This window comes from Ursus maritimus, assembly GCF_017311325.1.
Source record: "Ursus maritimus isolate PB19 chromosome X unlocalized genomic scaffold, ASM1731132v1 scaffold_X1, whole genome shotgun sequence".
NCBI classification, from domain to species: Eukaryota; Metazoa; Chordata; class Mammalia; order Carnivora; family Ursidae; genus Ursus; species Ursus maritimus.
This window is the reverse complement of record NW_024423319.1, coordinates 64,920,185-64,945,470: the sequence shown is the minus strand read 5'-3', so window position 1 is coordinate 64,945,470 and position 25,286 is coordinate 64,920,185. Positions and strand designations below refer to the sequence as shown.

The 25,286-nt window shown below is 38.3% G+C and overlaps 1 protein-coding gene and 1 pseudogene across 1 annotated transcript in view; one reads left to right on the top strand and one right to left on the bottom strand.

The window, feature by feature from the left end:
* ZDHHC15 (zinc finger DHHC-type palmitoyltransferase 15) overlaps positions 1–25,286 on the bottom strand; it is a 168,534-nt gene that overhangs the window by 129,123 nt on the left and 14,125 nt on the right. The gene's annotated exons all lie outside the window — the stretch shown is intronic.
* Positions 19,442–20,099, top strand: LOC103674184 (annotated as a pseudogene).

Genomic DNA, 25,286 nt, shown 5'->3' with positions numbered 1-25,286 from the left:
TCATTTCGAACCCAAAGATGCATTCAGACTGAGAGTAAGGGGATGGAGTACCATCTTTCACGCAAATGGACCTCAAAAGAAAGCTGGGGTAGCAATTCTCATATCAGATAAATTGGATTTTAAACTACAGACTATAGTTAGAGATGCAGAAGGGCACTATATTATTCTTAAGGGAAGTATTCAACAAGTGGATATGACAATTATAAATATATATGCCCCCAACAGGGGAGCAGCAAGATACACAAGCCAACTCTTAACCAGAATAAAGAGACATATAAATAAAAATACATTAATAGTAGGGGACCTCAACACTCCACTCTCAGAAATAGACAGAACACCCTGGCAAAAACTAAGCAAAGAATCAAAGGCTTTGAATGCCATACTCGACGAGTTGGACCTCATAGATATATATAGAACACTACACCCCAGAACCAAAGAATACTCATTCTATTCTAATGCCCATGGAACATTCTCAAGAATAGACCATGTTCTGGGACACAAAACAGGTCTCAACCGATACCAAAAGATTGAAATTATCCCCTGCATATTCTCAGACCACAACGCTCTGAAATTGGAACTCAACCACAAGGAAAAATTTGGAAGAAACTCAAACACTTGGAGACTAAGAACCATCCTGCTCAGGAATGACTCGATAAACCAGGAAATCAAAAATCAAATTAAACAATTTATGGAGACCAATGAGAATGAAAATACAACAGTCCAAAACCTATGGGATACTGCAAAGGCAGTCCTAAGGGGGAAATACATAGCCATCCAAGCCTCACTCAAAAGAATAGAAAAATCTAAAATGCAGTTTTTATATTCTCACCTCAAGAAGCTGGAACAGCAACAGAGGGACAGGCCTAATCCACGCACGAGGAAGCAGTTGACCAAAATTAGAGCTGAAATCAATCAAGCAGAAACCAGAAGTACAGTAGAGCAGATCAACAGGACTAGAAGCTGGTTCTTTGAGAGAATCAATAAAATTGACAGACCACTGGCAAGACTTATCCAAAAGAAAAGAGAAAGGACCCAGATTATTAAAATTATGAATGAAAAAGGAGAGGTCACGACGAACACCATTGAAATTGGAAGGATTATTAGAAATTTTTATCAACAGCTATATGCCAATAAACTAAGCAATCTGGAAGAGATGGAATCCTTCCTGGAAACCTATAAACTACCAAGATTGAAACCGGAAGAAATTGATTCCTTAAACAGGCCAATTAATTATGAAGAAATTGAGTCAGTGATAAACAACCTTCCAAATAACAAAACTCCAGGCCCGGACGGTTTTCCTGGGGAATTCTACCAAACATTCAAAGAAGAAATAATACCTATTCTCCTAAAGCTATTTCAAAAAATAGAAACAGAAGGAAAGCTACCAAACTCATTCTATGAGGCCAATATTACCTTGATCCCCAAACCAGGCAAAGACCCCCTCAAAAAGGAGAATTACAGACCGATTTCCCTAATGAATATGGACGCCAAAATCCTCAACAAGATACTTGCTAATAGAATCCAACAGTACATTAAAAGGATTATCCATCACGATCAAGTGGGATTCATACCTGGGATGCAAGCGTGGTTCAATATTCGCAAATCAATCAGCGTGATACATCATATCAACAAGAAAAGACTCAGGAACCATATGATCCTCTCAATCGATGCCGAAAAAGCATTTGACAAAATACAGCATCCTTTCCTGATTAAAACCCTTCAGAGTGTAGGAATAGAAGGTACATTTCTCAATCTCATAAAAGCCATCTATGAAAAGCCTACTGCAAATATTATTCTCAATGGGGAAAAGCTGGAAGCCTTTCCCTTAAGATCAGGAACTCGACAAGGATGCCCACTCTCGCCACTATTATTCAACATAGTACTAGAAGTCCTTGCAACAGCAATCAGACGACAAAAAGGGATCAAAGGTATTCAAATTGGCAAAGAAGAAGTCAAAATGTCTCTCTTTGCAGATGACATGATACTCTATATGGAAAACCCAAAAGAAGCCACTCCCAAACTATTAGAAGTTATAGAGCAATTCAGTAACGTGGCGGGATACAAAATCAATGCTCAGAAATCAGTTGCATTTCTATACACGAATAACGAGACCGAAGAAAGAGAAATTAGGGAATCCATCCCATTTACAATAGCACCAAAAACCATACGTTACCTTGGAATTAACTTAACCAGAGACGTAAAGGACCTATATTCTAGAAACTATAAATCACTCTTGAAAGACATTGAGGAAGACATAAAAAGATGGAAAGATATTCCATGCTCATGGATTGGAAGAATTAACATAGTTAAAATGTCCATGCTACCCAGAGCAATCTACACTTTCAATGCTATCCCGATCAAAATACCGAGGACATTTTTCAAAGAACTGGAACAAATAGTCCTTAAATTTGTATGGAAACAGAAAAGGCCCCGAATCTCCAAGGAACTGTTGAAAAGGAAAAACAAAGCTGGGGGCATCACAATGCCGGATTTCGAGCTGTACTACAAAGCTGTGATCACAAAGACAGCATGGTACTGGCACAAAAACAGACACATAGACCAATGGAACAGAATAGAGAGCCCAGAAATGGACCCTCGGCTCTTTGGGCAACTAATATTTGATAAAGCAGGAAAAAACATCCGGTGGGAAAAAGACAGTCTCTTCAATAAATGGTGCTGGGAAAATTGGACAGCTACATGCAAAAGAATGAAACTTGACCACTCTCTCACACCATACACAAAAATAAACTCCAAATGGATGAAAGACCTCGATGTGAGACAGGAATCCATCAAAATTCTAGAGGAGAACATAGGCAGCAACCTCTACGACATCGGCCAAAGCAACCTTTTTCATGACACATCCCCAAAGGCAAGAGAAACAAAAGATAAAATGAATTTATGGGACTTCATCAAGATTAAAAGTTTCTGCACAGCCAAGGAAACAGTCAGAAAAACTAAGAGGCAGCCCACGGAATGGGAGAATATATTTGCAAATGACACTACAGATAAAGGACTGGTATCCAAGATCTACAAAGAACTTCTCAAACTCAATACACGAGAAACAAATAAACAAATCAAAAAATGGGCAGAAGATATGAACAGACACTTTTCCAATGAAGACATACAAATGGCTAACAGACACATGAAAAAATGTTCAAAATCATTAGCCATCAAGGAAATTCAAATCAAAACCACACTGAGATACCACCTTACGCCAGTTAGAATGGCAAAAATAGACAAGGCAAGAAACAACAATTGTTGGAGAGGATGTGGAGAAAGGGGATCCCTCCTACATTGTTGGTGGGAATGCAAGTTGGTACAGCCACTCTGGAAAACAGTGTGGAGGTCCCTTAAAAAGTTAAAAATTGAGCTACCCTATGATCCAGCCATTGCACTACTGGGTGTTTACCCCAAAGATACAGACGTAGTGAAGAGAAGGGCCATATGCACCCCAATGTTCATAGCAGCAATGTCCACAATAGCTAAATCGTGGAAGGAGCCGAGATGCCCTTCAACAGATGACTGGATTAAGAAGTTGTGGTCCATATATACAATGGAATATTACTCAGCTATCAGAAAGAACGAGTTCTCAACATTTGCTACAACATGGACGGCACTGGAGGAGATAATGCTAAGTGAAATAAGTCAAGCAGAGAAAGACAACTATCATATGATTTCTCTCATCTATGGAACATAAGAACTAGAATGATCAGTAGGGGAAGAAAGGGATAAAGAAAGGGGGGTAATCAGAAGGGGGAATGAAACATGAGAGACTATGGACTATGAGAAACAAACTGAGGGCTACAGAGGGGAGGGGGGTGGGGGAATGGGATAGGCCGGTGATGGGTAGTAAGGAGGGCACATATTGCATGGTGCACTGGGTGTTATACACAACTAATGAATCATCGAGCCTTACATCGAAAACCGGGGATGTACTGTATGGTGACTAACATAATATGATAAAAAATCATTATAAAAAAAAATAAGCACAAGGGAAGGATAAAATATTAACACTTATTATATTTGAACTATGATCTTGTAGAATATCAGAACTTTATTTTTATTTTTTTTAATATTTTATTTATTTGACAGAGAGAGAGAGAGATACAGCCAGCAAGAAAGGGAACACAACAAGGGGGAGTGGGAGAGGAAGAAGCAGGCTTCCAGTGGAGGAGCCTGATGTGGGACTCAAATCCCAGAACGCCGGGATCACGCCCTGAGCCTAAGGCAGATGCTTAATGATTGAGCCACCCAGGTGCCCCAGAATATCAGAACTTTAGCAGTTATCTGGTTTATCTGTCTCATTTTACAGCTGGGGAAAAAAGGACTAGAGTAGTATCAAATGATTTGTCCAAGGTCACAGAGCAAGTTAATGGTAGAGCTGGGACTAGATCCTAGCCTCCAAGGCTTTTTGCATGTACTATATCTATACCTTCCCCGATCATTCTTTACTGCTTGATACATACATAATTTTTGCTCAGAATGTCATTTGAGCAAAGTGAGGCCTAACTGTCTTTAGTCACCACCATCTGTGAGCATTTACACTAGGTGTTAAGGCAAAGTGAAACCATAAGGCATGGCTTTCAATCTCGAGAAACTATTGAATTAAGATGGTTTTCAGGGGTGCTTGGGTGGCTCAGTTGGTTAAGCATCTGACTCTTGATTTTGGCTCAGGTCATGATCTCAGCGTCCTAGGATCCAGCCCTGCCTTGAGCTCTGCACTGGGTGTGGAGCCTGCTTGGGATTCTTTCCCTGTCTCCCTCTGCTGCTCCTCTCCACTTGCATGTGCACTCTCTCTCTCTCTTTAGAAGAGAAAAAAATTTTAAAAAAACTTAAAAAAACATGGTTTTCATACACAATGATAAACATTAAGGTCAGGAAAATGGGGAAAAAATCCAAGAAGAGAATGATACTATATTTTAGGCGCTATTTCCTCAGGTCATTCATCAGTTATCCTTTCTCTTTCTCTTCATTTCCAGGTCTATTTTTGTTGAGTCTTAAAAATTTATCCTTTTAATAATCATTTGAATGTACTTTGTTAAAACGATTCTATTTTGTTTGTGCAAAAATCTGACTGGGTAATGTCCTCTTTTTTATAATACACCTACCTGGAGATGGATACTAACTTTTTTTCCTTTCCAGTTAAAAAAAAATCCTGATTAAGAATGATTGAAAGAAGCGCACACTCTACTTTGACAACACAAATGGAAATGGAAACAAGAATCCTTGGTGGGTCAATCTAGGATTCATGATTTTGCACATATATGTTGCATGACTGAATCAGTCGAACTAGGCTCTGATTTGGGTTAATAACATCTCCTTAAAAAGGAGTTGGGGAGAGTAGAGTTGCTTGGAGACAAATCTTAATAAAGAGTGGCTGAGGGGCGCCTGGGTGGCGCAGTCATTAAGCGTCTGCCTTCGGCTCAGGGCGTGATCCCAGCGTTCTGGGATCGAGCCCCACATCAGGTTTCTCCACTAGGAGCCTACTTCTTCCTCTCCCACTCCCCCTGTGTTCCCTCTCTCGCTGGCTGTTTCTCTCTGTCAAATAAATAAATAAAAAATCTTAAAAAAAAATAAAGAGTGGCTGACAAATTGCTGTTTGGTATATCTCTTTCTGTCTCTATGGCTGAACAATCACTGGTAAGCAAGAAGTGGAGGTCCTAACTACCATTTGCTTGACTACTTGCTATAGTACTTGTGGGTGAGGGAAAGCAATCATTCAGTGCTTTGAAGATGTTGGAATGAGACAATGTGTATAGAGGAAAATGAGTGGAAACCAGTAAAGTTTCCAGGTGGAGAACAGCTAACTTCAAGTAATTTTACATCTGTCACAGTACAAGTGGGATTGGTTTGTATGATCAAGAACAGTGGCCAGAAATAGTATCAATGGGTAAAAGCTACAGGTCGACACGTTTTAGCTCAATATGAGAAAAAAATGATGATTTTGATGATGATGATGATGATGACGACAACTATGACAATGATGGATTGGCAGCATTGGAAAGAACTGAGTTTCCTATTACACACACTTGGAAATGTTGTAGAGGGCATTTACACATTAGGCAGTGGACTTGACTTTTAAAGTTCCTTATATTCCTGAAATCTGTAAGGATTCAATAAGCCTATGGGAAAAAATATTTTCTTGCACACTTCCCTGTTGGAAGTTACATACTTCAGAAGAAAAAAAGAAGGGCCTTTATTATAAAACATTGGGGTACTTATCTTGGTAGTTCTGCCTTTCCTTTAGTGACCTTTGTAATATTGCCTTTTTCACTATTAAAGGAAGAGACTAAGAATATGTCAGTCATATTTAAAATGAAAATGTTATTGCTTGTGATGTTTAATATTACGTGTCAACTTGACTAGGCTAAGGGATGCCCAGATAGCTGAAAAAACATTATTTCTGGGTGTGCCAGTGAGAGTATTTCTGGAAGAGATTATCATTTAACACATAGACAGTAAAGATCACCCTCGCCAATCTGGTGTGAGCGTTATTCCATCCTTTGAGGGCCTGACTAGAACAAAAATGTAGAGGAAAGGCAAATTTGTTGTCCGATTGACCTCAAATATCTATCTTCTTTTGCAATCAGACATTGGTACTCCTGGTTCTCTGGCCTTTGGACTTGGACTAAAACTTGTACCATTGGTTCCCCTGGTTCTCAGGCCTTCAGATTTGTACTGAAATTACACCACTGGCTTTCCTGGGACTCCAGCTTTCAGAAGGCAGATCATGGGACTTAACCTCAGTAATCACATAAGCTAAGCCCTCGGGATAAATCCCTTTTTATATATTTATATATATTTTATTGGTCCTGTTTCTTTGAAGAACTCTAATAGAATGCTATAACATGGATGAAACTCAAAAACATTATGCACAGTGAAGAAGCCAGATACAAAAGACTGTATATATTGTATAATTCCATTTGTATGAATGCGTAGAAAAGGTAAGTTTTAGAAAGAGAAAGCAGATCAGTGGTTGCCTAGGGCTGGAGGTGAAAGTGAGGTGCTGCAAATGGGCATGAAGAAAGTTTTGGGGGTGATAGAAATGTTTTGTAACTATACCAAGTGATGGTTGCACAACTCTATACATTTATGGAAATCACTGAACTACATACCTGCAATGGGTGGGTTTTATGGTATGTAATTTATACTTTAATAAAGCTGTTTAAAAATAATAAGTAAATAAAATGAAAATGTTACAAGAGTCATTACAAACTTCTACAAAATCAATCTTTTATCATGAATTTCTTGGATAAGTGTACACTTCATCATTCTACGGGTAACTTGCCATGCATGATTGTATAGTGATGTGGTGGTATGTCTATACACCTGCTTTGTTCCTTCAAATTTTAGCTCAGTACTGGGAAGTTAAGTACTTGGAGTTATCATCAAATAGATTTTTGCACGCTTCTCCTTTTTTCTTTCACCTAATTACTGATTCTTTGCAACTAGGCATGGAGAAAAGGTATGGAAATGTGGAGTACATGCAAGGGCACTTCACCACAGAAAATTAGTATTAAAAACAAAACATATCTCATAACTTCCTTTAAGTAGATGCATATTGTAGGGTTCCCAAAAGGGGAATGTTAGAATTATCCTAATTGAGGCTAGATGGAGATGGTTAACAAACGCAGTAGAAAGGACATGGAAGAAATTCTACAACAGTGCTGACCAATAAAAATATAACATAAGCCATGTAATTTATTGTTCAGGTAAGAACACTTCAAAAATTAAAAAAATACCAAGTGAAGTTAACTTTAATATTTTATTTAGTCCAATATATCAAAAACATCATTTCAACATGTTATGCACATAAAATTATTAATATTTTACATTCTTCTTTTTGTTTAAAATTTTGAAAGCTGGTGTGTTCATTCAGATGCTATTTTTCAAGTGTTCAATAGCCACATGTGGCTAGTGGCTATCAAATTAGATAGTAAAGCTCAAAAAGACTTGTAAAAGGAAAATGGGAAGATTGAAAATATAAGTCTATTCAGATGAATTTTCACTCACAATATGAAGTTCTCTTTAAATTAATGACTCATTTGGGAGGGGAGTTTATTGTAGTGATGTGTTACATTTACTTTGGCATGTACTCGTATTGTGGCTCTGCCACTTACTTGTTCTGTGGCCCTAGGCAAATTATTTAATCTCTTTGGGCCTCAGTTTCCTCACCTATAAAATAAGGATAAAATTATATATATTATAAGGCTGTTATAGGAATTAAATGATACAATATGTGTAAAGTGCTTGGGTATCTGGTATATAATAAGTACTTAATTATTGTCAGATATTATTTTTCTAAGAAAGGTAAGCCTTTCAGTAAGGTTAGGTTTTAGAATAGTTTACGATAAAACAAGTTTTATTTAAAAATATTGTTTATCATAGCGATCCCAAAGTTTCATATGATGGTTTTAAAATAATGTATTCATTGTCAAAATGAGTATATTTGATACCTACTTTTTCCATTAGATGTTTCTTAGACTTTAGGTTAGGAGAGAGCATAGAATTTAAAATGCAGAGCCTAGATACATTTCTCATTATGTTCTGCTTGCTGAGAGTAAACTAACCACACCAGATTTCATTTACTCCTCTGAAAAAGTTACTCATACTAGCCATTCTATTACTTTGTAGGCACCATTCTCATATCTGGATGATTTCAATACCCACCTAGGAAACTAATAAAAATATAGATTATAAGGCCCTCTTCATATAACAAATCTCTGGGTGAAGGTACAGGAATTTTAACTTAAAAAACTAGGTAGGGCATTCTGATTATCAGCTAGGTATAAGAACTACTGGAGTTATTTTAGATGTTTGGTTTGATATCTTAGTAGTCAGGTGTGATACATTTAACTGTTTTGTATATGGGAGACTTACAAAACTATTTGAGATATGAGAATACCATGATTCACACAGGCATCCACATAGGCTTAAATGGGTAACTTTTACTTATTCAGAAACTTGGTTTCCAGAAAATATTCCCTCTGGGTTTTTTGCCTTATTAGTGTTCATTTCTTTTGAATCTTTTTGAAGGATTTCTAGCTTCTGAGTAAAATTATTTCCTGGACCTTTTTAAATCTCAAAATGGACACTGTTGGTCACCAAAAATGGCAGAGTAAGGAATTCCAGGGTTTAGTCGTTCCCCAAGAAGTTACAAATGAAGTGTAAAAACTGTTAAAATCAACTTTTGCAGAATTCTGTAATTTAATAAAAAATGTACAACAATCAAGAGGGTACAGTTAGTGAAGAAAGGAGCTGTTGCTTTTTGGTAAGAGAATGCTGTGGAATTTTACATTTCCTCTTACGATTCTTCACATCCAATATCTGAAGGGGCTGTGAGAATAGCCTGGTGCATGTTTACAAATGCCAGAGGTAACAATACAGACCTTATTATCAAAGAATAGTGGTTGTGAGTCAGGATGGTCTGACAGCTCCTTCAAAGACCAACATAAACTCTTCCCTAGGTATCTGACTCAGAGCATTCCCAGGCCTGAGGCACCTTCTTGGGTGGCCTTTTCTGAAAGTATTTTTAGACACAGGTATTGAATGCAGCAGCCTGGGGCAAAAGACAACACTTGAGACAGGCAATTAACAAAATAAAAAGCATGGGATGAATAGATCAACAAAACAGATAGGTGGAGGTGGGAAAAAAAGTGTTTAAAAGCTACCCTAGGTGAGGGAGAAGGAAAAGATGGCAGAGAAGTAGAGGACCCACAATTCAGCTGGTCCCCTGAATCAAGCTGGATATCTACCAGACCATTCTGAACACCCACGAAATCAGCCTGAGATGCAGGGACCCTTTATTCAGCTGGTCCCCTGAATCAAGCTGGATATCTACCAGACCATTCTGAACACTCATGAAATCAGCCTGAGACGCAGGAAGATACATCTGGATCTCTACAAACGAACATCTCCAGAGCTGAGTATTGAGGTATGAAGCGGGGAGACGTGAATCCACACACAGATATTGGAAGATTGGCTTGGGCGCCGGAAAGCAGTAGCCACCTGCACTGGGGAGCGGGCCGGACTCACAGACCGGCACCCGCGGGAAAGCAGACTGAAACCGTGAGCCTGGGAACGTGCATGCGACCAGACTGAAAACCGAAGCTCCAGAGCACTCAATGGAACCGGACTGATACCGGGAGCTCGGGAGCATGCAAATCACAGTGAAACAGGGAGCTCGGGAGCGCGCGGGGGAACCGGGGCAGCTGGCGGTGTTAGAAGCACAAAGGACACAGACCTGCCAGCCCTGGAAGCGAGGGCTGGGACAGTGGCTGTGGGGCACACATCCCGGGATGCTGCAGGGTTTTTAGCAGTACCGACGGAAACAGAGTTAAAGTGGCCAGAAGAGCTCAGTGGAGAGCGGATTGCAATCTCTCTCTTCTGAGACAGAGGCTAGGATACGGCCACTGCTACTCTGACTTTCAGAAGAGTCACAGAAAACCAGCAGGGAAAGCCACCAGAGAACAAAAGCCTGGAAATACCAGTTCACATTGTGCCCATCCCCATCCCCCCTCACAGGGGATAGGGCAACTCTACCCAAACAGGGTTGCTTGAGTATCAGCGCAGCAGGCCCCTCCCCCAGAAGGCAGGCTGAAAAATCCAGAAGCTCACATCCCTAAGGTCCCTATAAAACAAGTGCACACTGCCTGGGTCCTCGTCAATAATTTGGGCTGTGGGCATACCTGCAACCTCTCATCATCAGAATGATGATGAGGAGGAAGACTCAGCAAAGAAAGGATACAGAGACTGTGGCCTCTGCCACAGAACTGATGGATATGGATATAACCAAATTGTCAGAAATGGAGTTCAGAGTAACAATGGTCAAGATGATGTATAGGCTTGAAAAAAATATTAACGAAAATATAGAATCCCTAAGGGCAGAAATGAGAGCAAATCCGGCAGAAAATAAAAATGCTATGAATCAAATGCAGTCTAAACTAGATGCTCTGACGGCCAGGGTAAATGAGGCAGAAGAACGAATTAGTGAATTGGAAGATGGGATGGTAGAAGAGAAAGTAAAAACAGAAACGTGGCTCAAAAAAATCCAATCTCAAGAATGTAGATTACGGGACATTACTGACTCAATGAAATGTTCCAAAGTCAGAATCATTGGCATCCCCGAAGGGGTGGAGAAAGAGAGAGGTCTAGAAGAGATATTTGAACAAATTGTAGCTGAGAACGTCCTTAATCTGGCAAAGGAAACAAGCATTCATGTCTAAGAGGCAGAGAAGAGCCCCCCACCAAGAGCAGTGAGAACAGACCTACACCACATCACATCAGAGTGCAATTTGCAAATATGAGGTCCAAGAAAACAGTCTTGAAAGCGGCCAGGGGAAAGAAAATCCTTACGTACAGAGGGAAGAATATCAGAATAACGTCAGACCTGTCTACAGAGACCTGGCAGGCTAGGAAGGGTTGGCAGGGTATTTTCAAAGCTGTATCTGAGAAGAACATGCAGCCCAGGATCCTTTATCCAGCAAGGCTGTCATTCAGAATTGATGGAGAGATAAGGACCTTTCAAGACCAACAGAAACTGAAGGAATTTGTGACCACCAAGCCAACCCTACAAGAGATATTAAGGGGGATTCTATAAAAGTAAAAAGGCCCCAAGAGTGATACAGAACAGAAATTTACAATCTATAGAAACAAAGACTTCACAGGCAACACGACATCATTAAAATCATCTCTCTCACTAATCACTCTCAATGTGAATGGCCTAAATGCCCCCATAAAACACCACAGGGTTGCAGATTGGATAAAAAGACATGACCTATCCATTTGCTGTCTACAAGAGACTCATCTTGAACCTCAAGATACATCCAGACTAAAAGTGAAGGGATGGAGAACCATTTTTTATACCAATGGACCTCAAAAGAAAGCTGGGGTAGCAATTCCCATATCAGACAGATTGGATTTTAAACTAAAGACTGTTGTTAGAGATATAGAAGGGCACTATATTATTCTTAAAGGATGTATCCAACAAGTGTATATGACAATTATAAATATCAAAGCCCCCAACAGGGGAGCAGCTAGATACACAAGCCAACGCTTAACCAGAATAAAGAGACATATAGATAATAATACGTTAATAGTAGGGGACCTTAACACTCCGCTCTCAGCAATCAACAGATCACCTAAGCAGAAAATCAACAAAGAAACAAGAGCTTTGAATGACATACTGGACCAGATGGACCTCATAGATATATATTGAACACTACACCCCAGAACAACAGAATACTCACATTTATTAGTTGCATACATTGAACCATCCTTGCATCCCAGGCATAAATCTCACTTGATTATAGTATATGATCCTTTTTATATGCTGTTGAATTTGGTTTGCTAGTATTTTGCTGAGGACTTTTGCATCCGTGTTCATCAGGAATCTTGGCCTGCACTTCTCTTTTCTTTTAGTGTCCTCCTTTGGCCTTGGTTCAGGTAATGCTGGCTTTATAAAATAAGTTGGAGGTGTTCCCTCCTGTTCAATTTTTGGAGAAGAGTTTGAAAACAATTGGCAGTAGTTCTTTTTAAATGTTTGTTAGAATCTATCAGTGAAGCCATCTGGCCCTGGACTTTTCTTTGTTGGCAGATTTTGGACTACTGATTCAAAATCCTTACTCATTACTGGTTTGTTCAGATTCTCTATTTCTTCATGATTCAGTCTTGGTAGGGTGTGTATTTCTAGGAATTTATCCACTTCTTCTAGGTCATCCAATGTGTTGGTGTATAATTGTTCACAGTAATCTCTTATGATCCTTTTTATTTCTTGGTATCAGTTGCAATGTCTCCTCTTTCATTTACAGTTTTATTTATTTAAGTCCCTCCTTTTTTAGTGTAACTAAAAATTTGTCAATTTTGTTTATTATTTTCAAAACCTCAATTCTTAGTTTTATTGATCTTTTCTATTGTTTATTCAGTTTCTAGTAACTTATGTCTGTTCTAATCTTCATTATTTCCTTCCTTCTGGTAACTTTGATCTTAGTTTGTTTTAGTTCCCTGAGGTGAAGTATTGAAGTCCCCTACTTTCATTGAACTGCTGTCTAATTCTCCCTTCAGTTCTGTTAATATTCCTTTTATATACTTAAGTGCTCCAATATGGACTGCATTTATATTTACAATTGTTATATCCTTTGATGAATAGACTCCTTTATCACTGTATAGTTACCTTCTTTGGTTACTGTGATAGATTTTGAGTGAAAGCCCATTTTACGTAATATACGTACAGTCACTTCTGCTCTCTTTTGGTTACTGTTTGCATGGAATAACTTTTTTCATCCCTTAACTTTCAGCCAACGTGTGCCTGTTACTAAACTGGGCCCTTGGGCTCTCCAAGCAACAAAAAATTGACAAGAGGCCTAACAGGAGTTCCAGGCAAAGCGATTGCGGCTTATGCTTGAGCACAAGGGAGACAGCACAAAGGAAAGCATTCTCAGGCTGTCTGTCTGAGGAGAGGTAGGGAGAGTTTTAAACAGGCTTAGGTGGGGAAAAGAGTGATGTTTAAGCATGTAGAGGCAGGTGTCATCACACACTGAAATAAAGTTCTCAGACGCCAATCTGAGCAGCTGTGCAGGGCTGCCTCTGCAAGGGAAAGCAGCAGCAGCTGAATCCTGCACATAGCTTTTGTTTTGTTTTTTATCAGAAAAGCAAGGACAGATGCCTCCAAGCATGGGAAAGGAGTACAAAGGGATGGCAAATGTCTTGAAACAGCTTGCATTTTCCTCTATGCATAGGTACCTAGAGAGTCAGTCATGGGATGAGGGAAGAGTGGGATGTTTGGGCTGGCAATTGCCAGGTGAAGAGAGGGGAGACTGAGGGTTACATTCTTTCATAGCTCCTAAGTGATGCCCTGCCCCTGGGGATCGTGGTATCCTGCTCCTACCAGGCCACTGAGTTCAACAGCCCAAGAACAGGAACGCTGCTGACGTTTCGGCTGCTTCCATACTCACTCCTTGGGGCTGACACTTTTCCAATGATGACATACAAATGGCTAACAGACACATTAAAAAATGGTCAAAATCATTAGCCATCAGGGAAATTCAAATCAAAACCACGTTGAGATACCAACTTACACCAGTTCGAATGGCAAAAATTGACAAGGGAAGAAACAACAAATGTTGCAGAGGATGTGGAGAAAGGGGATCCCTCTTATACTGTTGGTGGGAATGCAAGTTGGTACAGCCACTTTGGAAAACAGTGTGAAGGTTCCTTAAGAAGCTAAAAATTCAGCTACCGTATGATCCAGCAATTGCTCTACTGGGTATTTACCCCAAAGATACAGACATAGTGAAGAGAAGGGCCATATGCACCCCAATGTTCATAGCACCATTGTCCACAATAGCTAAATTGTGGAAGGAGCTGGGATGCCCTTCAACAGATGAATGGTTAAGGAAGATGTGTCCATATACAATGGACTATTACTCAGCCACCAGAAAGAATGATTACACAACATTCGCAGCAACATGGACGGGACTGGAGGAGATTATGCTAAGTAAAATAAGTCAAGCAGAGAAAGACAATTATCATAGGGTTTCACTCACTTATGGAACAGAAGAAATAGCAGGAAGATCGGTAGGAAGGGAGGAATGAAGGGTGCGTAAACAGAAGGGGAATGAACCATGAAAGACTATGGACTCTGGGAAACAAACTGAGGGCTTCATAGGGGAGGGGAGTGGGGGATTGGGATAGGCCGGTGATGGGTATTAAGGAGGGCACATATTGCATGGTGCACTGGGTGTTATATGCAAATAATGAATCATGGAACACTACATCAGAATGTAAGGATACACTGTATGGTGACTAACATAATAAAAAATATTTAGAAAAATAAAGATAAAAAAAAATAAAAGCTACCCTGTGTACCATGGAATTAAGAAGGGTACACATTTTTAGGGTGGAATGCATGCTAAGAAAATGCCAAAGAAGACCCCACTCTTTCACTTCTAGCTTGCCTTCTGGTATTTAAAAGTAGGGAATGAAGGCTAAGGCAGAGTTGTAGACTGCATGGAAGGAGTTGAAAGAGGGAAGGACTGTCCCAACACAGAGCTAATCTGCAAAGCCTGGGAATGTATATTTTTATTGTCTTCTATTTCTGACTCCAGGCACTCATGAAGCCTTTATCAAACTACTAACTGACCACAAGGTTAGGAATCAAAACTTTAGAGACCACATATAACAAGGAATACATATTTAATATAGAAAAATCACTATAGAAGCAAATAAAACCAAATTATAACAGGCAGGAAAAAGAAAACCTAGAGATGTAGAGAATCTAATTTCTAGAGTTCTACTTTATAATATTCTAATTGTATTTTTTCAACAACAAAAAAATTACATGGCATACAAAGAAACAAAAACAGTATAGCTTATTAATAGGAAAAAATAAGTTAATAGAAACTGTCCAGGAAGCTTGGAGAATAACTTACAAGTCAAAGACTTTAAATGCACTGTCTTAAATATGCTCAAAGAGCTACAAGAAACTGTTTATAAAGAACTAGAAAGATCAGAAGAATTAAAATAGAATATATGAATGAAGAGATACAAAATAAAGGAACCAAATAGAGGTCCTGGAAATGAAAAGGACAATCGGGAAATGAAGAATTTACTAGAGAGATCCAAGAACAGATTTGAGCAGACAGAAGGAATTGGTGAACATGAAGACAGGTTGACTTAAATTATCCAGTCTGAAGAGCGAAATGAGAAAGTGAAAAAAAATTTAACAAAGCCTGTGAGACTTATAGTGTACTGTCAAATATAATATCATATACATAATTGGAGTTTAGTAGAGAACAGAAAAAGGGGGAGCAAAGAATGTTCGAAAAAATGATCACTGAAAACTCCACAAATTTGTTAAAAGACATGAATCTAAACATCCAGGAAGCTCAATAAAATACACATAGGATGAACTAAAGGATATCCACAATCAGACACATTATAATCAAATTGACAGAACCAAAGACAAAGGAAACATCTTGAAAGCAGGAAAAGATAAGTAATTCACATATAAAAATAATAAGATTAACATCTGATTTCTCCTTGGAAACCATGGAGGCCAGAAGGCAGTGAGATGCCATATTTAATGTGTTGAAAGAAAAATATGAACCTTGCATCAGAAACCAGGGATGAACTGTATGGTGACTAACATAATGTAATAAAAAAAACATTAAAAAAAAAGAAAAATATCTGTGAATGAAGAATGTGATAACTTACAACACTATCCTTCAAAAAATGAAAGATAAAATAAGACATTCACAGATAAACAAAAAATGATGAAGTTCATCACTGCTAGAAGTGTCCTTCAAGAAAAGACAGAGTTCTGCAGGAAGAAATGAAAGGGCACTAAGTATAACTAAAGCCATTAAAAGAAATCAAGAATACTGGTAAAGGTAACTGCATAGGTAAATATAAAAGCTTTTAGTATTACATTTTTGGTTTATACTTCCTTGATTTAGTATGTGATTTAGAAGATAAACCGATAAGACAATAATGATAAATCTATGTTAACAGGCACACAATGTATGAAAATGCAATATGGGACAGTTACCAACATGAAGTGGGGACTGGAGTTGAAAAGGAGCAGAGTTTTGTATACTGCTATACTAAGCTGGTATTGACTCAAATTAATTATTTGAACTTAATTATTATAAAGTTAGTATGGTAATTGTATTACCAAGTATAAGCACTACATTATGAAAAAACCTTATATATAATGAATATATATATATATATATATACTGAAATTATAGAAAATTAAATTGGGTACAATAGAAAAAACCAATTAAAAAATAAGAATAAAAAATAAAAATAAAAAGTAACAATGAAGTAAAACAATAAGCCATCATTACACATTCTTAGAAAGACAAAACTCTAAAATACTGACAACACCAAATGCAGATAAGGATGTGGAGAAACAGGAAATCTCATCCATTGCTCGTGGGAATGCAAAATGGTACAGACAATTTTGAAGACAATTTTTCAAAGACATCCATGCAAATTAACGACCAAAAAAGACCTAGGGTAGCTATACTAATAACAGACAAAAAGACTTTATTTATTTATTTATTCATTTTAGATTTTATTTTTTTTTTTTCATAATAATATTTTTATTATATTATGTTATTCACCATACAGTACATCCCCGGTTTTTGATGTAAAGTTCAATGATTCATTAGTTGCGTATAACACCCAGTGCACCATGCAATACGTGCCCTCCTTAATACCCATCACCAGTCTATCCCATTCCCCCACTCCCCTCCCCTCTAAAGCCCTCAGTTTGTTTCTCAGAGTCCATAGTCCATGAATTCATGCAACCAGCGGGACTTAAAGCCTGGAGTTTTCAAGGTCAGCCGATTTGGCTGGGGTAGAGCCCTGAGGGAACTGCCCTGCTCCTGGAGAAAAGGCAGGCAAACACCTGGGGGCAGACAACACAGAAACAGTGATTTGAAGAACCCCTGGTACAAACCGGGGAAGGCAGTGGAGATTATTCACTCCTCTTGGAGTGCTTCATCGGGAGGCAGCTTTCATAGAGATGGCTCTCTGGGAAGAAAGGAACTGGCTGGTGCCATTTCCCTCCCCCACGCCTCAGCATAAACACAGAGCCACATGCAGGAAGCAACCCAGCGCCAACAGTGGCTGCCTACTAACTTATTTACACCAAGACTCACCCTGCTGCACTCTGGCTGCACTGCCCCTCTCAGTCACACTTGCCTCCGTCCCAGTGAGACAGTCATCTCCCCCAGAAGACAGCACAGACCCTTGACCCCACCACATATCCCAACCAGAGAGTTCTGCAGGGCCTCAGTTCTCATGGAAGTGGTGTCAGGTCTCATTTCACAAACAGACCAGAGCACACCTAGTTAAAACTCACCACAGTCAGGCCAGGGACCAAACACTGCACACAGCAGGCAAGGAGAGCCTCCATGGACGACTGGCCTGAGGGATAGAGCAGACAAAACACAATAGCACAGTGCAAACAGCACACACCAGAGACACTCCCTGAAACATCAGGCCCTGGACACTACATGACCTCTTCCACATAAGGCCACTACTTTCAGAAGCAGGAGACATAACTGGCTTTTCTAACACAGAGAAGTCAGAGGCTTAGACAAAATGCCTAGATGGAGGAATTTATCTCAAATGAAAGAACAAGATAAGGCCATGGCCAGAGATGCAACCAAAACAGGTATAAGTAACATGCCTGATGGAGAATTTAAAGAACAATCATAGGCATATTCACTGGCCTTCAGAAAAAAATACAAGACATCAGGGAGACCTTTACCACAGAGGTCAAAGAGTTAAAAAAAGAATCAGTCAGAGAAGAATAATGCAATACATGAGATTGGAAACAGGCTTGATGCAATGAACAGCAGGTTGGAAGAAGCTGAGGAATAAATTAGTGACCTAGAAGACAAAATAATAGAAAACAATGAAGCTGAACAAAAGAGAGAAAGAAGAATTATGCAACATGAGAATAGACTTAGGGACCTCACTGACTCCATCAAATGTAATAACAATTGTGTTATAGGAGTCCCAAAAGAATAAGAGAGAGAAGAGGGGGCAGAAAATTTGTTTGAAGAAGTAACAGTTGAAAACTTCCCTAATCCGGGGAAGGAAACAGACGTCCACATCTAGGAGGCACAGAGAAATCCCATCAAAATCAACAAAAGCAGGCCAACACCAAGACATATTGCAATTAAATTTGTAAAATATAGTGTAAAGAAAACATCTTAAAAGCAGCAAGACGCAAGAAGTCCTTAACCTACAAGGGAAGACCCATAAGGCTAGCTGGAGATTTCTCAACAGAAACTTGGCAAACCAGAAGGAAGTGGGATGATATATTCAAAGTCCTGAATGGAAAAAAATCTGCAGCCAAGAATACTCTATCCACTAAGGCTGTTATTCAGAATAGAAGGAGACAGGGTTTCCCAGACAAACAACCACTAAAGGAGTTTGTGACCACTAACCCAGCCCTGCAAGGGAGATTAAAGGGGACTCATTGAGAGCAAAGGAGAGACCAAAAGTGACAAAGATAAGAAAGGATCAGAGATAAGTCTCTAGAAGTAATGACAAAACAAGTAATAAAATATCGAGAAATACATATCTATCAAGAATTACTTTGAATGTAAGTGGACCAAATACTACAATCAAAAGACATAGGGCTTGTGCCTGGGTGGTGTAGTCAGTTGAATGTCCAACTCTTGGTTTCAGCTTGGGTCATGATCTTGGGATCATGAGATTGAGCCCTGTGTCGGACTCCATGTTCAGTGCAGAGTCTGCTTGGGATTCTGTCTTCCCTCTCCCTCTGCACCTCCTCACTGATCTCTCAAATAAATAAATAAATCTTTTAAAAAATACATAGGGTGTCAGAATGGATAAAATACAAGACCCATCTATATGCTGACTACAATAGACTCATTTACTCACCTGCAGATTGAAAATGAGGGGATGGAAAAATACTTATTATGCAAATGGACATCAAAAGAAAGCAGGAGTTGCAATACTTATATTGGAAAAACTAGACTTTAAACAAAGACCATAACAAGAGATACAGAAGGCAGAGGCAGGAGCAACATGGAAGAGACAGCATCGATCTGGGGTCACAGCCTCTATCACCATGAGCCTCCTCAAAAAGCCCAAGACTGAGATGACCATGGAGGCATTGCAGGAGTGGCAGGAGGAAGAATTAAACATGGGTCCACTCTCTGTGCTCATGCAGTAGTAAAGAACAATGCCCAGGTGCTCATGAATTGGCATAACAATAAGAATCTCCTGGGACATGTGAAAGCCAGTGATAGGCACTGCAACATGGTGGTGGAGAATGTCAAAGAGATGTGGACCAAGGTCCCCAAGAGTGGCAAGGCCAAGAAGAAGTACAAGCCAGTCAACAAAGACCGCTACATCTACAAAATGTTCCTGACTTGGGACTCAGACATCATGGTCCTGCAGAATCATCATTGCGGGCAAGTAGGGGCCTCCTCCCCACCATCAGAATATCCTTGCTCATTCTACAAAGACCTGCCTTTGTAATGGGAATAAGAAAGTCCTGTGTTTCATCTAGTAGCAAAAACAAGGGCACTATGTCATAATAAAGGGGACAATCCAACAAGAATGTCTAACCACAATGGATATTTATGCACCCAACATGGAAGCACCTGAGTATATAAAACAATTAATAACAAACATAAAGAAACTCATCGACAGTAATACAATAATAGTAGGGGACTTTAACATCCCACGTACAGCAATGGAAAGATCATTTAAACAGAAGATGGAGAAGGAAACAATGGCTTTGAATGACACACTGGACCAGTTGGACTTAACAGATATATTCACAACATTCCATCCTAAAACAGTAAAACACACATTCTTTTAAAGTTTACATGGGATATTCTCAAGTATAAATCACATATTGGGCACAAATAAGGTATCAACTAATACAAAGACTGAAATCATACCATGAACCTTTTCTAACCACAACATTATGAATCTAGAAGTCAATCACAATAAAAACCATGGAAAGATTACAAACACATGGAGGTTAAACAACATCCTACTAAACAATGAATGGATCAGCCAGGAAATCAAAGCAGAAATCAGAGTTCGTGGAAACAAATGAAAACGAGAACACAACAGTCAAAACATTTGGGATGCAAAAAAGCAGTCCTAAGAGGGAAGTATATGGCAATACAGGCCCAGATCAAGAAGCAAGAAAAACCTGAAATCAAGAACTTCACATTTCACCTAAAGGAGGTAGAAACAGAACAACAAATGAAGCCTAAGTCTAGTAGAAGGAAGGACATAGTAAAGATCAGAGCAGAAATGAATGATACAGAAACAAACAAAAAAAGAACAGATCAATGAAATCAAAAGGTGGTTCTTTGAAAAAATTAATAAAATTGATAAACCTCTAGCCAGACATAACAAAAGAAAAGAGAAAGGACCTAAATGAATAACATCACAAATGAGAGAAGAGAAAGAACAACAAACATCACAGAAATACAAACTATTATAAGAAAAAAACCAACAAATTAGACAACTTGGAAGAAATGGATAAATTCTTAGAAACGTATAAACTACCAAAACTGAAACAGGAGGAAACAGAAAACTTGAACAACTGATAACTAGCAAAGAAACAAAACTCAAAAAATTCCCAACAAACAAAACTCCAGGGCCAGATGGCTTTTGAGGGGAATTCTAACAAAATTTAAAGAGGAGGTAATATCTATTCTTCACAAACGATATCAAAAAGTAGAAAAGGAAGGAATACTTCCAACTCATTCCATGAGGCCAGCATTACCCTGATACCAAAACTAGATAAAGATTCTACTAAAAAAGTGACTATAGGCCAATATCCCTGATGAACATGTATGCAAAAATTCTCAGCAAAATACTAGCAAATCAAATCCAAGAGTACATTAAACAGTCATTCAACACAATCAAGTGGGATTTATTCCTGGGCTGGAAGGGTGGTTCAATATTCACAAATCAATCAATGTGATACAAAGTACAACATCCACTCATGATAAAAATACTCAACAAAGTAGGCTTACCTGGAACATACCTCAACATAATAAAGGCCTTATATGAAAAACCCACAGCCAATATCATCCTCAATGGGGAACACCTGAGAGCATTTCCTCTACAGTCAGGAAGAAGACAGGGATGTCCATTCTCACCACTGTTGTTTAACAGAGTAGTGGAAGTCGTAGCCAGAGCAATCAGACAACAAAAAGAAATAAAAGGCATCCAAAACAGCAAGGAAACAGTCAAATTCTCACTATTTTCAGAAGACACGATACACTATATAGAGAACTCAAAACACTCCACCAGAAAATTGCTAGAACTGATACACAAATTCAGTAAAGTTGCAGTGTACAAAATCAACATACAGAAATCTGTTTCATTTCTCAAACTGAGGGCTACAGAGGGGAGGGGGGTGGGGGAATGGGATAGACCGGTGATGGGTAGTAAGGAGGGCACATATTGCATGGTGCACTGGGTGTTATACACAACTAATGAATCATCGAGCCTTACATCGAAAACCGGGGATGTACTGGTTATGGTGACTAACATAATATAATAAAAAATCATTATTAATAAAAAAAAAAAAAAAAAAAAAAAAGAAATCTGTTTCATTTCTATACAGTAATACTGAAGCAGTAGAAAGAGAAATCGAAGAATTGATCCCATTTACAATTGTACCAAAAACCATAAAATATCTAGGAATAAACCTATCCAAAGAGGTAAAAGACCTGTACTCTGAAAACTAGAAAACACTGATGAAAGAAATTGAAGATGACACGAAGAAATGGAAAGACATTCCATGCTCATGGATTGGAAGAACAAATATTGTTAAAATGTCTATACTACCAAAAACAATCAACACATTCAATGCAATCCCTATTAAAATACCAAAGACATTTATCACAGAGAAAACAATCTCAAAATTTGTATAGAACCGCAAAAGGCCCCAAATAACCAAAGCAATATTGAAAAAGGAAATCAAAGCTCGAGGCATAACAATTCTGGACTTCAAGTTATATTACAAGACTGTAGCGATCAAAACAGTATGGTACTGGCATAAAAACAGACACATAGATCAATGGAACAGAATAAAAATCCAGAAATGAACCCACATATCTATGGTCAGTTAATCTTTGACGAAGCAGCACCTGGGTGGTTCAGTTGGTTAAGCATCCGACTCTTGGATTGGGCTCAGGTTATGATCTCAGGGTCATGAGATTGAGCCCCGTGTTGAGTTCCATGCTCAGTGTAGAGTCTGCTTAAGACACACTCTCTCTCCCCTGCTCTCTCTTCCTCTCTAAAATAAATAAATAAATCTTTTAAAAATGCATTAAAGATCTAAATGAAAAAACTGAAATTATCAAAATCCTATAGAGGAACACAGGCAGTAACTTCTTTGACATCAGCCATGGCAACTTCTTTCTAGATATGTCTCCTAAGGCAAGGGAAACAAAAGCAAAAATAAACTATTGGGACTTCATCAAAATAAAAAGCTTCTGCGTAGCAAAGGCAACAATCCACAGAACTAAAAGGCAACCTATGGAATGGGAGAAGATATTTGCAAATGACATATGTAATAAAGAGTTAGTTTCCAAAATATATAAAAAATGTATAAAACTCAACACCAAAAAACAAATAATCCAATTAGAAAATGGGCAGAAGACATGAATAGATATTTTTCCAAAGAAGACATCCAGGTGGCCAACAGACACATAAAAAGATGCTCTACCTCACTGATCATCAGTAAAATGCAAATCAAAATGACAGGGAGATATTATCTCACACCTATCAGAATGGCTAGAATTAACAACACAAGGAACAACAGGTGTTGGCAAGGATGTGGAGAAAGGGGAACCTTCTTGCACTGCTGGTGGAAATGTGAAAATGCAAACTCGTGTATCCACTCTGGAAAACAGTAGGAAGGTCCCTCAAAAAGTTAAAAAAAATACTATGCAAACATCCAACAATTGCACTATTAGGTGTTTACACAAAAAATACAGAAAAACTAATTCAAAGGACTATATGCACACTGATGTTTACAGCAGCATTACTCAGAATAGAAAAATTATAGAAACAGCCCAATTGTCCAACAACTTATGAATGGATAAAGAAGATGTGGTATATACGTACAATGAAATATTATTCAGCCAAAAAAAGAATGAAATCTTGCCATTTGCAATGACATGGGTGGAGCTAGAGAGTATCATAGTAAGCAAAATAAGTTTGTCAGAGAAAAAGAAATACCATATGATTTCACTCATATATGGAATTTAAGAAATAAAACAAAAGAGCAAAGGGAAATAAAAGAGAGAGGTAAACCAAGAAACAGTCTCTTAACTACAGAGAAGTAACTAACGGTTACTAGAGGTAAAGTGGGAGGGAATGGGTTAAACAGGTGATTGGGATGAGGAGTGCACTTGTAATGAGCACTGGTGTTGTATGGAAGTGTTGAATCACTACATTGTACATCTGAAACTAATACTACACTGTATGTTAAATAACTGGAGTTTAAATTAAAAACTTAAAAAATTGATATGAGGCAATAAATGATATATATTGATAAAGGGGCTAAACCATCAAGATGATGTAACAATTATAAACATGCACAAAATGAACAATAGAAGCCCCAAATATAAGAAGCTAACATTAATCAAATTGAAAGGAACAGCAGATAGTATTAAAATTTTAGCTTGAGACTATAGAAAAACCAGAGAGAAGATAATAAGAAAATAGAGGTCTTGAACAACACTATAAACCAACTAGTCTAGCAGACATATGTAGAAAACTGAACCCAACAACAGAAAAATACACGTTCTTCTCAAATGTACATGGAACATTTTCCATTATAAACCATATAATAACTACAAAATAAATCTCAATAAATTTAGAAGATTGAAATCATACAAAGTTTCTTTCCTGACACAATGGAATTAAACTGGAAATGAATAACAATAAAACTATAAAATTTAAAATATGGGGAATTAACACACTCATTTTTCAATTTATAACTAATCAGCTTATGAAGGTCTTAATATTTTGCTATATTTACTTCATGTATTCTTAATTTTTTTATTGAGTACAGTTGACACAATGTTTTATTGGTCTCAGGTGTACAACACTGTGATTCAACAAGCATATGTTTTCCTAAAAAATACTCTTTTAACCAATGGATCGAGGAATAAACTACAAGTGACAATAGAAAATACTTCAAGATGAATGAATATATAAACACAACATACCAAATCTTATAGGATACAGTAAAAGCAGTACTCAAGAGGTAAATTTATGGCTTTATTTTTTTCTAAAGATTTTATTTATTTACTTGAGAGAGTGAGAGAGAACACAGAGGGAGAGGGAGAAGCAGACCCTCGCTGAGCAGGAGCCCCATGCGAGGCTCAATCCCAGGACCCTGGGATCATGACCTGAGCCAAAGGCAGATGCTCAACCAACTGAGCCACCCAGGTGCCCCAAATTTATGGCTTTAAATGCCTATATTATTAAAGAGCAAAAATATCAAATCAATGACCTTACTTCACACCCCAAGGAACTAAAACAGAAAAGAAAACTAAATTCAAAGCTAGAAGAAGGAAGAATATAATAGAGAACAGACTTGAGAAAAACAAAATAGAGAACTCAAAAACAATAGAATCAATGAAAATGAAAGTTGGGACCTTGAAAAAAATCAACAGAATTGACAAATCTTTAACTAGCCAGAACAGGAGAGAGGACTCAAATTACTAAAATCAGAAATATAGTGGAGA